General features: G+C 42.1%; 1 protein-coding gene across 20 annotated transcripts in view; it reads right to left on the bottom strand.

Moving 5' to 3' along the window:
- The window catches only part of EPB41L3 (erythrocyte membrane protein band 4.1 like 3), a 323,029-nt gene that overhangs the window by 222,865 nt on the left and 85,995 nt on the right, over nt 1-14,169 (bottom strand). For 11 of the 20 annotated variants that reach the window (XM_040354012.1, XM_040354014.1, XM_040354016.1 and 8 more), the window contains exon 1: nt 9,079-9,214. The exons of 1 other annotated variant lie outside the window; for it this stretch is intronic. The gene's annotated coding sequence lies outside the window, so the exon portion shown is untranslated. Of the gene's footprint in view, nt 1-8,541; nt 8,623-9,078; nt 9,218-14,169 lie in introns of those variants that run through there. 8 more of the 20 variants (XM_040354003.1, XM_040354002.1, XM_040354000.1 and 5 more) reach the window with 5 other exon arrangements.

Raw genomic sequence — 14,169 nt, 5'->3', positions numbered from 1 at the left:
AGCCGCACCGACGTTCGGCTACTAGCAACGCGATGGATGCGACCGTCGGAAGCCTCTCGGAAGACTGTCAATCAAGAAGGAACGCCCGCTCCCGAAGACCCATACCCGGAAGCGATGGAAAGGATGTATCTCGTAAACCGTAAGTACAGCTCATATTTTAAAACAACTAGCCGATTCCCCTAGACAAAACGAGCATTAATCTAGGGGGATTGTTTACAAAAATAGATTAATGGGTGAACTCCCGCTTTAATTACTTGAATGAATTAAAGAAAAAAAAAAAAAAATTAACCAGTAAAGTTAGCCCAATTTTTTTGTATAATGTGAAAGATTTTACACCGCGAGAATCGTGATCTTTATTCTAAAGCAAAAATAAATAAATAGTAATTCTCATTTTGGCCAGAATCGTGCAGCTGTATTACAGACCCTTACAGATCTTGTTTGCAATTCGGGGACTGCCTGTATATCATTTTAGATTTTGCCCATAGTGCCACCAATATTATCACATACTAGTGAGAGAGCTCCAACAGTTTTGACAGAGTTGGCGCAGCAAGTGAAATATTGTACCCAAGTGCAAACACGCATGCTCAGAAGCAATGCTAACCATAAAAACAACATTAGCAGAAGTTGCTCAAAGAGTGGCGCTAAAGAGCTGAAAAAACACATAGTTTGTTTGTTAGCCAACAAAAGTTTGCGGTTTGTATGCAGAACAAGTTCACGGCCAACGCCCTTCAGACAAAATTCCACGGCTTTGTCCGATGGAAAGCCGATCGTGTGTACGAGGCTTAAGGAAAATGTTTTAAATCTAGCTACAACTAAAGGACGTTTTCCTAGGTAGAACCTAGAGGCCAATTATAATAGCATTGGCCATACAATAAGCACATTTTTGGCTGGTTTCTGATGAGATAACCAAAACTTCACTTTGTGGGTGGACCTGTCGGTACCCTCCAGCCCAACATCTGTTGACTGAAAAACTGTAGGACTGCCATATAAAACAGCAACTGCATCCAAATCTGATGCACCCGTAAAGCCTGGTACACATGATCGGATTTTCAGCGGACAAAGTGTAGGACTTTTGTCCCAAGGGCGTTGGCCAGGAATTTGTATTGCATACAAAACGGCCAACAAACACAAAACTATGTGGTTTTTCAGCTCTTTAGCGTCACCCTTTAGGCAACTTCTGCTAATGTTGTGTTATAGTTAGCATTGCTTCTGAGCATGCGTGTTTGTACTTGGGAGTTTTGTCCGATGGACTTCTGTATACACGATCGGATAATCCAATAACACACATTTGTTGTCGGAAAATTTTAAAGCATGCTCTCCAACATTTGCTGTTGGAAAAGCCGTCAACAATTGTCCGATGGAGCATACAAACGGTCGGATTTTCTCACAGCCTGTCATCACACAATTCCCGTCGAAAAACCTGATCGTGTGTACGAGGCTTAATTCTTCCTAAACTGCAAAAGCTGATGACTAATCTGGCAAACTATTGCCTTATCTCCCAATTAGATAAAATTACAAAGTTCCATTCTAAAATATTGGCTTCTCGGGTTTACACCCTTCTTCCAACATTGGTCAGAGCAGCCCAGTGAGGTTTATACCTAATCAATAATTTCTCCCAAATTTAATAACATGACATACTTAAAGCTGAAATCTAGGCAGAAACATTTCCCCCTGTTGCTCATGCTTTCCTACATTTAGCAGATATGTACTCCATTTCTTTCCTCCGACTTTATTCTAAGAGACGATGAATGTGCATTTTTGAATCACATATTTCATTCCCTGCGATTTCCGCTTTGCAAGATCGGTGGCTGCTATGTCCACTATTGTCCCAGCCGTTGGTCTTGTAACTTCTCCACTGTAAAGTGAGCAGGGATGTAGTTACATCCCTGCTTGCCGAAACAGAAGTGGGTAGACTCGGGAGTCTCAGACTCCTGGCCGGAACAGCCCACTGGTCATACAACTTCCAATGACAGGCCTAGTCCACCCACACACGCACGCACGGCTGCCATGACCTCCATTTCCCTAGGCATTGCGTGAAATGTAGTGCGGTTTTCCTGCATGAATGCAACATTCAGACATCAGGAAGTCCTCCTCCAGGGGCCCAGAATTAGCACATTAGTTTGAGGGACATGATGACATCACTTGGGCAGTGAATAGACTATTACATGGAAAGTGAGTAATTTTCATTAGCACTTTCTTGACCTAGTAGAGCCTGGGAGAGGGATCTGGAAATGCGAAGACAACAGGATCCTGGAGTTCCTCAAATTGATAGATAATATAAATATCTACTTTACTGATGACCAATGGGCTATGGCGTGGTCACATAGGGGGTTATTTACGAAAGACAAATCCACTTTGCACTACAAGTGCAAAGTGCACTTAAAATTGCACTTGGAAGTGCAGTCGCTGTAAATCCGAGGGGGGACATGCAAGGAAAATAAAAAACAGCATTTTAGCTTGCACATGATTGAATAAACTCAGCAGAGCTGAAGGCATGTATATCCTTACAGATCAGCACTAAGGCAGTAGTTTAGAAAGGATGAGAGTGGGTTTACATCGACTTTAAGGCAAAGAAACCTTTTACTTGTCGTACCATATGGGCTCCCAGAAAGTGCATAACTGGACTCCCTTTGGAAACCGCAGGACCATCCACTTTTCCAAATGTTATTGGATATCCTCAATAAAAAAGAACCAACTTTAAGTTCATTTTTACCAAGAAAAAAGTCTCTGGGACAATTCTAAATATTAGAAGAAATTCTTCAATACCTGAAGAGGCTTTGCCCAGATCCAACACTTGTGAATATCTGTTGCTGGACATACCAATTAGCCAGATCTCAAACCAGAACCGTTACCTCTCTGCTTATTCCTATTATTTTTCATACTATCTTTCAATTGTGATCATCCTACTATACCAATGAGCATAATTTCCTGTACTGTCAATGATGGGTTATTGCATCTGCTTCGAAATACAGATTGTATCGATAATATTTATATTTATATATATATATATATATATATATATATATATATATATATATATATATATATATATATATATATATATATATATATATATATATATATATATATATATATATATATATATATATATATATATATATATATATATACATATATACACATACATATATACATATACACACATACATATACACACACACACATATATACATACATACACACACACACATATACACACACACACATATACACATACACATATACATACACACATATATACATACATACATACTAAAAAATGTAAAGTTAAAGCATTTGTTACCCCCCAACCCTTCATATTCCTGGGATGTGCCCGCTATACCATGTACCTGTATGAGAAAGTATCCGGTTCTCCTTGTATTGCTTCCTTTATGTGAAATGCCTGATGTTCCTGCCAGTCCTACTAAAAACTGCCAACACCAATCAAGAGAACACACCATAGTCCATTCTCTAGCTATGCTGGGAACTCAGCCTGCTCTTCTACAAAAATGATCAAACTTGTCCTGGCACGCCCCCACTGCAAAGCCATTAATTGGGAAGTTCCGTGTACTGCTGCTTCTCCTCCCCCCAGCTCTTATGCAGCTGAGAACAGAGAGAATGTGATCACTTAATAAAAACATTATAAATACCTTACAAAATACCTTTTTGCCTTTTTTCACATTAAAAAGCACCTGAAAACTGCCTCCCATTTTTTGCAGTGTGTCCTTTCACACTGGGGCAGTGTGCTGGCAGGACATTATAAAAAGTCCTGCAAGCAGCATCTTTGGGGCAAGTTGGTAGCGCTGTAAATATTGCTTCCAAAATGCCCCTGCCCATTGCAATGAATGGGCAGCGATTCCAAAGCGCCTTAAAAGTGCTGCAAAACTGGACTTTTTAAATGTAGTAAAATCTGCCCTGCTAGCACCCAAAAAAAGCACGGCAAAAACAACCGACGCATTATCGCTGATTTAGCGGCACTTTAGTGTGAAAGGGTTCTTAAGGCGGCCATATATGGATCAAAGTTCCCTGCTGAACCGGCCAAATTTCAATCCATGTATGGGCAGGCTGGTTGTACAGAAGTTGATCAGATCACCCTGTTGGGCTTTTCTCAATTAGTGCAGCCGGCTATAGTCCGCAGCACTGATCATTGTATTCTGAAAGCAGATAAATCTTGCCACTATCAGAACACTATAGCAGAGGGAGCGATTCCCCCAGCCACCTCAAATGTGCGGAAGGGTGAGAACCCGATCTTTTTTTTCCCCATTTAAACAAAACGAAAACAAACAAAAAAGAAGGAAGGATTAATGTATGGTCAGCTTTAGTATCAAACCAAAAGCAACAAACCAAGAGGGACAACACCCCAACACCACAGAACTAAAGAGAACACAGCCATTGAAATGCATATATATATATATATATATATATATATATATATATATATATATATATATTACACACACACACACACACACACACACCATTTTACCAAAAATTTGTAATACAGCTGGTTTTTTTTTCCCTTTATACATACTTTCCACCCAACATAGCAAGCATTATGACAAAAGTATTGATGAATAAAACTTCCTATGTCATCATCACAAAAATAAGGTTCTCCTTGTACTCACTTCTCCTATAAGTTAAACAAACAACTCCTTCCTCTTTCTCCCAGTGCCTGAAAACATGTCATATTGACAACATATTGCAAAGCAACCAAGTCTGATTGGCAGACAGCAAATAACCTTCCACAATTGGTCTAATTGATTTGCGGCAGGAAAGTAAAAGAAACATAATTTCAGACAGTGGTACAGGCAGTATGTTAAAGCACATGTAATCAGTTTAGTAGACATACCCAATAGTCCCTCCTGAATGTCCATACCGCAGCGACTGATGCTTTGCATTGTGATGCAGCAATTTTAAAAGACAAAATGCTGAGTTTAACAGGTGGCATCGCCTACCAAACTCTCCGATGTAAATAAATAGGGTAATGATGCAAACGCCAGCCAAATGCTCGATTTGCGGTTGTGGCACACTCCCTTAATGCAAAAATTACCAATCAAGAGGCAGAAAAACAGCAGAAAAAAAAAAAAGCTCAAGTGGCAGCATCACCAATCAGTAAAGACTGCTGCTAGTGTGAAAGGAGCCCTATTGCATAGCTAAAAGGGATATATATATATATATATATATATATATATATTTATTTATATATTTATTACAGAGCAATGAGGTTTTTACTGCGGTTAGGTTCCCAATTAGGTAGGTTCGCCCTCTCCAATTGTCCTGACCACCAATGTGAGTGGTAAAAAGTGGAATTGCCACCAGAACAGGAATAGAGGGGAAAATCTTTCAATGGGGACACGTGTTTCTGTGACATCTGTCTAAAAGGAGATTTCCCTCCCAGTAGAAAGATCTGCTCTAACTTTCTGTTTAGTAAACTAGCCAGGAAGTTGGGGCAATCTCCCCGAGACAGACATACACACACATAATATATATAAATATATATATATATATATATATATATATATATATATATATATATATATATATATATATATATATATATATATATATATATTTTTACACACACACATATACATACACACACATACACCCCAATAGCAGTTTTATTCCACCCCTACTCAATCCAAAATGAAAAAGGGTTAGGCTTTAGGAATATTTTCATTTTATGTAAATTGTATCAAACTGAATTCCCCAAATTACTCATAACACTTTATTCAAGGACCTGAGATGACCAAGAGATGCAGAATCAAGAAAAAAAAGGGGGGGGGGGATTTAGCATGGCACTACCTTATGAAAAGATAAGCTAAAATGATTTCTTCGAAGATTTCTCCAAGTCGTCCCCAGTGACTTTGCAGTTGACCGAGCAATTTAAGCTTTTTAGTTCAGTCCAGCATAAAAGGTAAGATGTAATCCTTTTTGGAAAAACAGCTTGCTGCAGAGGCCGACCTGGGACCAGTCATATTCACTTAATTAGTGATGTGAAATCATACAGAAGAACCAGACAGTCGCTGAGGACCCCACCCTTATCTCCCTGTGCTGTAATGATGTCATAGGGTAGGTCTCAGCTGGGACCACGCCATTATCATTACAAACTGCAGAGCACCATATGAATTCAGAAGATGGCCAGATGATGCCAGATCACAACCTTTATGTGAAATACAAAAATAAAAATAAAAAAACTTGTACATTATAAATTACTTTAAAAAAAAATAAAAAAATAATCACGCAACAACAAAGACAAGACCATGGCATATTCTACAAAGGGTGTGGCCAACACTGAGCTCAGCATTAAGTCATAAAATCACATCCTACCAAACCCTGCAAACTTCTACAATAAATGTATAAAATATTAAAGTCATCAAGCTCTGTTTTTTTGGTGACAACTGTAAATCTGTATATTAAGCATCTTGTGTCTGCTTTATTTTATTTAGGATTATACTTTTTACCATACAAACATAACATCGTACACAGGATTATGTAATAGTTTGTAAAAAAAATTAAGCTTTTCTTTCATTATATATAACTATTTCAGATCACGAAAATCGAATAAAAAGCTATGCATCTTTTGAACAAAAGGCTAACCACAAGTAAGAAAGAAAAGCCCCACTATGGTGCTGAATGAGTTAAAGTAGGCGGATGGTCCCAAGACTACTGAAAAACTAATAAAAGGATAAAGAATGCATCTTTTGCACAAAAGGCTAACCACAAGTAAGAAAAGCCATGCTATGGTGCTGAATGAGTTAAATTAGGCTGATAATCCCAAGAGTACACAATAGATAACAAAAAAATCAAGAATAAAAGTATACATCTTCTGCACAAAAACCTAACCACAAAGTAAGAAAAGCCCTGCTCTGGGGCTGAATGAGTTAAAGTAGGCTGATGGTCCCAAGAGTACACAAGAACAAGATGAGGAGGGGCTGCAAAGGTCACCAGAAATGAGGGTATGCCTCATGGATCAACCCATGGGCTGATAGAGCTTTATGTCAAATCATGCTACAGGGCAACACAATCTGGCCTAGAAGAGGAGTGCCATGCAGGGCACAAAACTTGGAGCCCACCGTCAGCCAACACTACAAAAAGGATGAATCACTGCAAAAGCACATCTGTTACTGTATTCAGCTACAAGGAGAAAAAAAAGAAGGGGATCTACTGCCAAACGTGCATGACCAAATCCACAATATACACATGTAAAAACAATGTTCAATAGGAAGTGTAAGGGGGGGGGGGGAGAAGAACTGCTGCCAACGGTGCATCATCACTTCAACATAATACAGAAGTAAAACAATGTTTAATATTTAGAAGTGTAAAAGGAAAGGGACTGCTGCAAACTCTGCATCACCAACCTCAATATATATATATATATATATATTAGTGTGTGTGTGTGAGTGAGAGAGTGAGAGAGAGAGAGATATATATATAACACACATTCAAGTTAAAAAAAAAAACTACTGCCAAATTATTAAATCATTATACAAAATATAGAAACAATGTTCAATATTTACAAGTTTTACAAAAACTGCCAAGTTATTAAATCAAATATATATATATATATATATATATATATATATATATATATATATATATATATATATATATATATATATATATATAGTTTAGATATGTACAAGTAAAAAAAAAAAAAAAACAGCTACCAAAATTAATAAACTAACAAAATATTGAATATTTGCAAGTTTAAAAAAATAAAAAATAAAAATACTACCGAAATGATTAAATCTATCAACAACATAGTAGGGACTGATGTAAATGTACAATGTATATGTAAAACGTTGCATAGTTTGACAGCACAATATAAGTACCTTAAATAAAAATGGAAACAATGTTCAGTATTTCGAAAAGGAAATGACTGCTGCCATTTGTGCATTACCAAATTAACATTATACAAAGAGGTAAAAAACAGACGAATTTACCAAGACTAGGGCAGACAGAATCTGGGCCGGTGTGTGTAATAACCAATCTGGGCTGGTGTGTGTAATAACCAATCAGCTTCTAGCTTTAGCTTGCTCAGCAAAGCTTTGAACATGAAAGCTAGAAGCTGATTGGTTGCAATGCACAGCTGCTCCAGTCTTTCTAAACCTGCAATAATATTTAGAAGTACAAGTAGTGCTCCAAGTGTATGCAACCAAATCAACATTATACAAATCTAGAAACAATGTTTAATATTTAGAAACAAAAGTAGCCATCTATGCAAACATGGGCTGCACTAAAGAGTAGCAGATGACAATTGTGGAAATGTCAGCAATGATGATGGGTGATGATGGGTGGATGATGGGTGATGATGATTGGATGATGGGTGATGATGGGATTGTATTAGTTGGTAGCAGGGATAGTAAAGCTGGCCTGAGTGTAAACTTTGACAGCTCACCCCCACACCCCATCCAGTGATCGCCTCCTAGGACAGCCCAGGGAATAGTGAGTAAATCCAGAAGAAGTGTGGAAACAAGAGCCCTTTGCATTGCTGGGAGTCCAGCTGTGTCTAATGAAAGCCATATGTCCTGTACTCACTCAGTCAGCAGATCTAGGAGGACACAATGCTGGATGTTTGGAGGTGAGGATGCCAAGGCTGGAGAGAGGGAGCGCTGCTGGCACTGCAGAGGTCCACATCTCCAATTTACTGGCTCACCACACCCACCGCATTGCAGAATCCAGGGGCTGAGGATGATCACAAGCCACAGAAGGGCTCACTGACCAAGCTGACTACATCAATAGCCCCCCCCAGGGAGAGGACAGACCCCCCGATCACCCCCCAGGCAGGTCAGGGAATGAAGTTGCAGCATTTCCATTCATTGATCCCCCCGCACTGCACCTCGGATGGGATTAGGTAACACGATGAGCCCCCCTTCTCCGGAAAGTGCCCCCCCCCCCCCCCAGGGAGACCATGCAGCACTGATCATGCAGCAAGCCCCCCCGCCCAGACACACAGGCACCGACCCGCTACCCCAGAGCGGGCAGCAATGGCGCCTACGGGAGGCGATCTCTAGGTGCTGCAATATGGCATGCATTAGATGGCAGATCGGGGCATGCAGGCTGAGGATGGCATACCTTGGTCTTCGCTGAGATCGGGTCACAAGGGTGTCAGTTGCACAGAACGAGCAGCCCGGCCCAGCACACGGCACAGCAGCTGCAGCAGCGCCGGCTCCCCCTTCCCCGTTATACGCACCCTCGGTACTGAGCGCCGGAGCCAATGGCAGCGATGACAGGGCAATGAAGCGGCTCCGCCCACTGGACGGGGAGCCCACCAATGACTGCAGTGACAGGGTGCAATCAGGCGAGGTATCACTCTAGGACTGGCACTCTATGCCGAGGCTGGGGTCGGGGCTATCCGGTTTACTGCATTAAAAAAATTCTGCTATTCAATATATCCTACAAAATACTTTACTGGGCTTCATTATAGATGGCATCAATCCTGATCAATGCAATGGTGGGGAATGGGGATCCATATCCAATGATTGGAGGGATCACTGCAATAGTGGGGATCAGTACCCAACAACTGGAGTGTTTACTGCATCTATGCAATAGTGGGGATCAATAACCAATGGATGGAGTGACCACTGTGACAATACCCATGGACTAAAGTGATCACTGTATCAATGCAATGGTGGGGATCAATAATGCAATTGGGGGGGGGGTCAATCCCCAATGACTGGAGTGATCACTGTAATGAAATGCTGGGGATCAATACCCAATGACTAGAGTGATCACTGCATCAATGCAATGGTGGGGGATCAGTCCCCAATGACTGGGGTGATCTCTGCAATGGTGGGGATCCATACCCATAGCTCCCAACTGTCCCTAATTTGGAGGGACTGTCCCTGATTTGGAGCAATGTCCCTCTGTCCCTCATTCTCCTCATTTTGGTCTGATCTATATAGTTGTATATAAAATGCACTTTTTAGCTATCAAAAAGTTTTCCAGGCCTAAACCTTTCATCCGATTTCTAAATTGATGAATTTGTAAATTCCAAAAGCCAATATAAATGAAAAGTAGTGGTAAAAAAAAAAAAAAAACAATTGTGGGTTTAAAGTGGAAAAGTGGAACTCGCGCTGATTGGAACCCTCCCCCCCTCCGGTGTCACATTTGCCACCTTTCAGGGGGGAGGGGGTGCAGATACCAGGTATTTGCACCCACTTCCAGCCCAGCATTCACGGGCAAAAGACGGGCATTGCATCACATCCCGTCACCCCCCCCCCCCGTTGAGTGCTGGGAACACTCGGCTCCCAGCACACAGCGGGAGCCAATCAGCGGGCGCAGCGCGACTCGCGCATGCGCCGTAGGCAACCAGGCAGTGAAGCCAGAGCGCTTCACTTCCTGGTTCCCTCACAGTGGATGGCGGGGGGGGGGGGGGCAGCAGAGTGATGAGCGATCGCTCGTCCTCTGCTGCGGACGGCGCTGGACTCCAGGACAGGTAAGTGTCCTAATATTAAAAGTCAGCAGCTGCAGTATTTGTAGCTGCTGGCTTTTAATAATTTTTTTTGGCCGCACATCCGCTTTAACCAATCATGTTTTTTTTGTACAATTCTCCTTTAAGAGGGCATGGCAATAGGTGTGTCTTATGACTGCATACTTTTGCTGACAGATGTCCCTCATTCCCATCTCAAAAAGTTGGGAGGTATGTCAATACCCAATGACTGCATCAATGCAATGGTGGGAATCAGTTCCCAATGACTAGGGTGATCTCTGCAATGGCGGGGTCAATACCCAATGAGTGGAATGATCACTGTATTAATGCAACGCTGGGGATCAATACCCAATGACTGGAGTGATCACTGCATGGTGGGGATGAGTCCTCAATGACTGGGGTGATCTCTGCAATGGTGGGGATAAATACCCAATGACTGGAATCAATACCCAATTCCTGGAGTGATCACTGCATCAATGCAATGGTGGGGATAAATACCTAATGACTGGAGTGATCGCTGCATCAATGTGGGGTATCAGGACAAGTCTGATGATAGGTGGAGAGCACACCGAGTTCCCAGCGGTTCGAGAGCTGACCACAATGTGTTCTCATGCTTAGGGTGGTAAGGTTTTGATAGAAAAGCAGAGGGACTGGCAGGAACACCAGGGATTGCACACAAAAGGAAAAAATACAAAGAGAACAGGATATTTTCTCATACAAACACATGGTACAGCAGGCACATAAGGAATAAGACATGTTGGGGTAACAAACGCTTTAAGGACACAGATTCTTCAATTCAATTCTCTGCAGCCTTAGTTGCACTGAAGATGAATAAAGAGGACACAGAGGCTCCCATTTATTCATAAACCAAGGCAACACAGTTTACTATGCTCGGTTATAAATGGACACAAGAGTGACCAGTACCGATCTCCCACTGTCCAATTCTGACCTCTCCATACAATCTCCCCCCCCCCCCCACATCTTCTCATTCCCTCTTAAAAGTTCCACTATTGCCCACATGTCTTACTTTTGTTGCTGTATGAAGCTGAAGCACCCAACCAGCTCTAGTACTTTTTGCACACTGTAGGTGCCTTCACCTCTCTCATTTGGAGTGGGGATGTCAGGATCTGCACTATACCCCAAGCACCTGCACCTCCCTTGTCCACATCCTGCATTCAGTGGGAGGCACTCAGGAGTTTAGATCTGTGGGAGCCAGTGAGAGACAAGCTGTCACTTGTAAACATAGGAGTCGGACTTGTGTTTACAAGTGATAGTGGTAGGCAGGGGGCAGAAGGCCTGAGCCAGAGGTGGTGGAAGTTCCAGCGGAAAAAAGCCATAATATATATATATATATATATAGTGGTAAAAAAATAAAAAATATGTGACAGGTCCCAGAAGATTACCTGTCCACTGGGAGAGCGCAGCGCACCCGGCCTTGAAGCCAGACCAGCATAGCTACACTCCTCCCAGGATCAGCAGGAATCTTTATTGGACACTGGGCTTTTGGTTTTCTTGCAAGAGGTGTGGGTCTGCTGGTATGAAATACCCATGCATGTGATCATGTTCTTTAACCACTTCACATCTGTGCTATAGCCAAAATACGGCTACAGCAAAGGCCTAAAATGCCGGGAGGATGTACCCCATGATCAGCTTTCAGCCAATGACAGCTGACCACGTGATCTAAATAGAAGCTAGACAGCGTGAATAGAAAAAATAAAGCCAATCACCAGCTTCTGTAAGGAGGGACATCGGTCCCACACTGTCCCCACCAGTGCTGCTAACCAGTGCCACCTATACGTGCCCATCGGTACTGCCAATAATTGTCACCTCTCAGTGCCACCAGGCAAACCAGATCGGACACTTAATTCATCCCTATGGAGCGCCAGGTGTAAATGGACCTGTGTCCATTTAGTCCACAAAAAAAAAGAAGAAGATCCATCCCTCTTCGTCTAGGCAGCTTGGACATAGTTGATTGCAAACACAGTGGAGTCCATTTTTAACCTGCCAGTCAATAGAGCAGAGTGGACCGTGTCCATGTCCGTTGTGCATAAACTGAGCAGATACAGACCGGTCACCCGTAAAAGTTCCATTGCTGGCCTTAGTGGCAGTAATTGTAATGTCCATTATTGTTGTCAGTTGATGCAATAATAACCTTTGCATTGGTGTCAGTGAACACATTAACCTCTTACATTGGTGTCAGTAACCATAATGATAACCCCCAGCAATAGTAATACCCCTTTATTAAGGTCTTTGGACACAATGACCCATTGCATCAATGTCAGTCATCATAATAACTCCCATCATTGGTGTCAGTGACCGCAATAAAAAAAAAATATTAAATTACTGTATAAATGTAGCATCGGTCTCCTCTCTCCCCGACAGGACATGAAGCTCTGTGTCTACACACAGAGCCCCACGACCTTGCTCTGTCACTGCCGATCCCGGGTACCTGGCATACATCGCGGCAGCCAGGCACGTGCATCGGCATCACGTGACACGCCGGGCACAGTTTTTCCCCGTTGCGCGCCCTCGGAATGTAAATAGCAGGACGTCCACCCGGCACTTGAGAGCCGCGCTGTGGACATCTTTCGTCTCAAGTGGTTAAAGACTGTTTTTGGTTTGTGCCACAAAGAGCAGCGGAATACTTCTCTTCTGCACATACAAATAAAGAACTACTGACATCGTCCACTGCCCTACTGACACCATCCTGCACACACTGCCCACCTCCGTACACTCTGCACGCCTCTCCTGCACATACCACCCACCTTCCATACACTCCGCATTCCTCTGCTGCACATACTACCCGTCTCCATACACTCTGCACTGCTCTCCTATACATACTACCCACCTCTATATACTCTGCACTCCTCTCCTACACATACTACACTCCGCACTGTACATTACCGCATTCTGCAAGTCATTCAAGTAATCTCAGACTATTAAACCACACCCCCTTTAAGCCACACCCAATGTTTAACACAATTTAAGCCATGCCCACACTTTGTCGCTACGCATGCCACATTTTTTAAATCAATCACTAGGGCCCAATTTTTTATCACACACGGGCCCACTGATTTCATGATACACCCCTGTCCTAACCCTATCCAAAAAAATAAATAAAATGTAAGTATAAATACACACAGTTTAAGTTGCATGGAAGCCTGCCAGGAATGAAACGTGGAGGTGGCTATTGTTGACTTTTTTTCTGGCAGGCAACTAGAATTTTTTAGAAAGAAGTCAGCAGTGGCATACCCCCTGTGCTCCTTTCATGGCAGGGTCATAGAAACTTCTCTCTGGCACCATCGTTTCGGACATGGCAAGATTACTATAATCTAGACTAGCCAAATTTTTTACGCCAGAGGAACTCTTAAAATAAAATTTCAGGTATCCAAGAACCCCTGCTAAAATCGATTCTGTGGGGTCAATGCCTCTTATATATTGGTGGCCAGTGGGAAGAATCTATTCAGATAGCTAAAAAGATCATTGGGGTAATGGTGCTGGCTCTGCCAAGTGGTGATGCTCCCAGAAATATGCAGGCACCATCAAATGGGAGGTCAAGCAGTCACAGCTCTTGTGGAACCCTGATTGGGATTGGCTGCTCTAGGCTGATTTACAGAGAAGCAACTCGTTATTAGAAAAGGTTAAAATAAAGAATGCATACAATAAACTTTTCAACATATCACGAAATATCGAAGATTAAATTACTGATTGCTGAATGTGAAATCTGCACAGAT

This window comes from Rana temporaria, chromosome 5, assembly GCF_905171775.1.
Source record: "Rana temporaria chromosome 5, aRanTem1.1, whole genome shotgun sequence".
Taxonomy (NCBI): Eukaryota; Metazoa; Chordata; class Amphibia; order Anura; family Ranidae; genus Rana; species Rana temporaria.
This window is presented reverse-complemented; position numbering and strand designations above follow the sequence as displayed.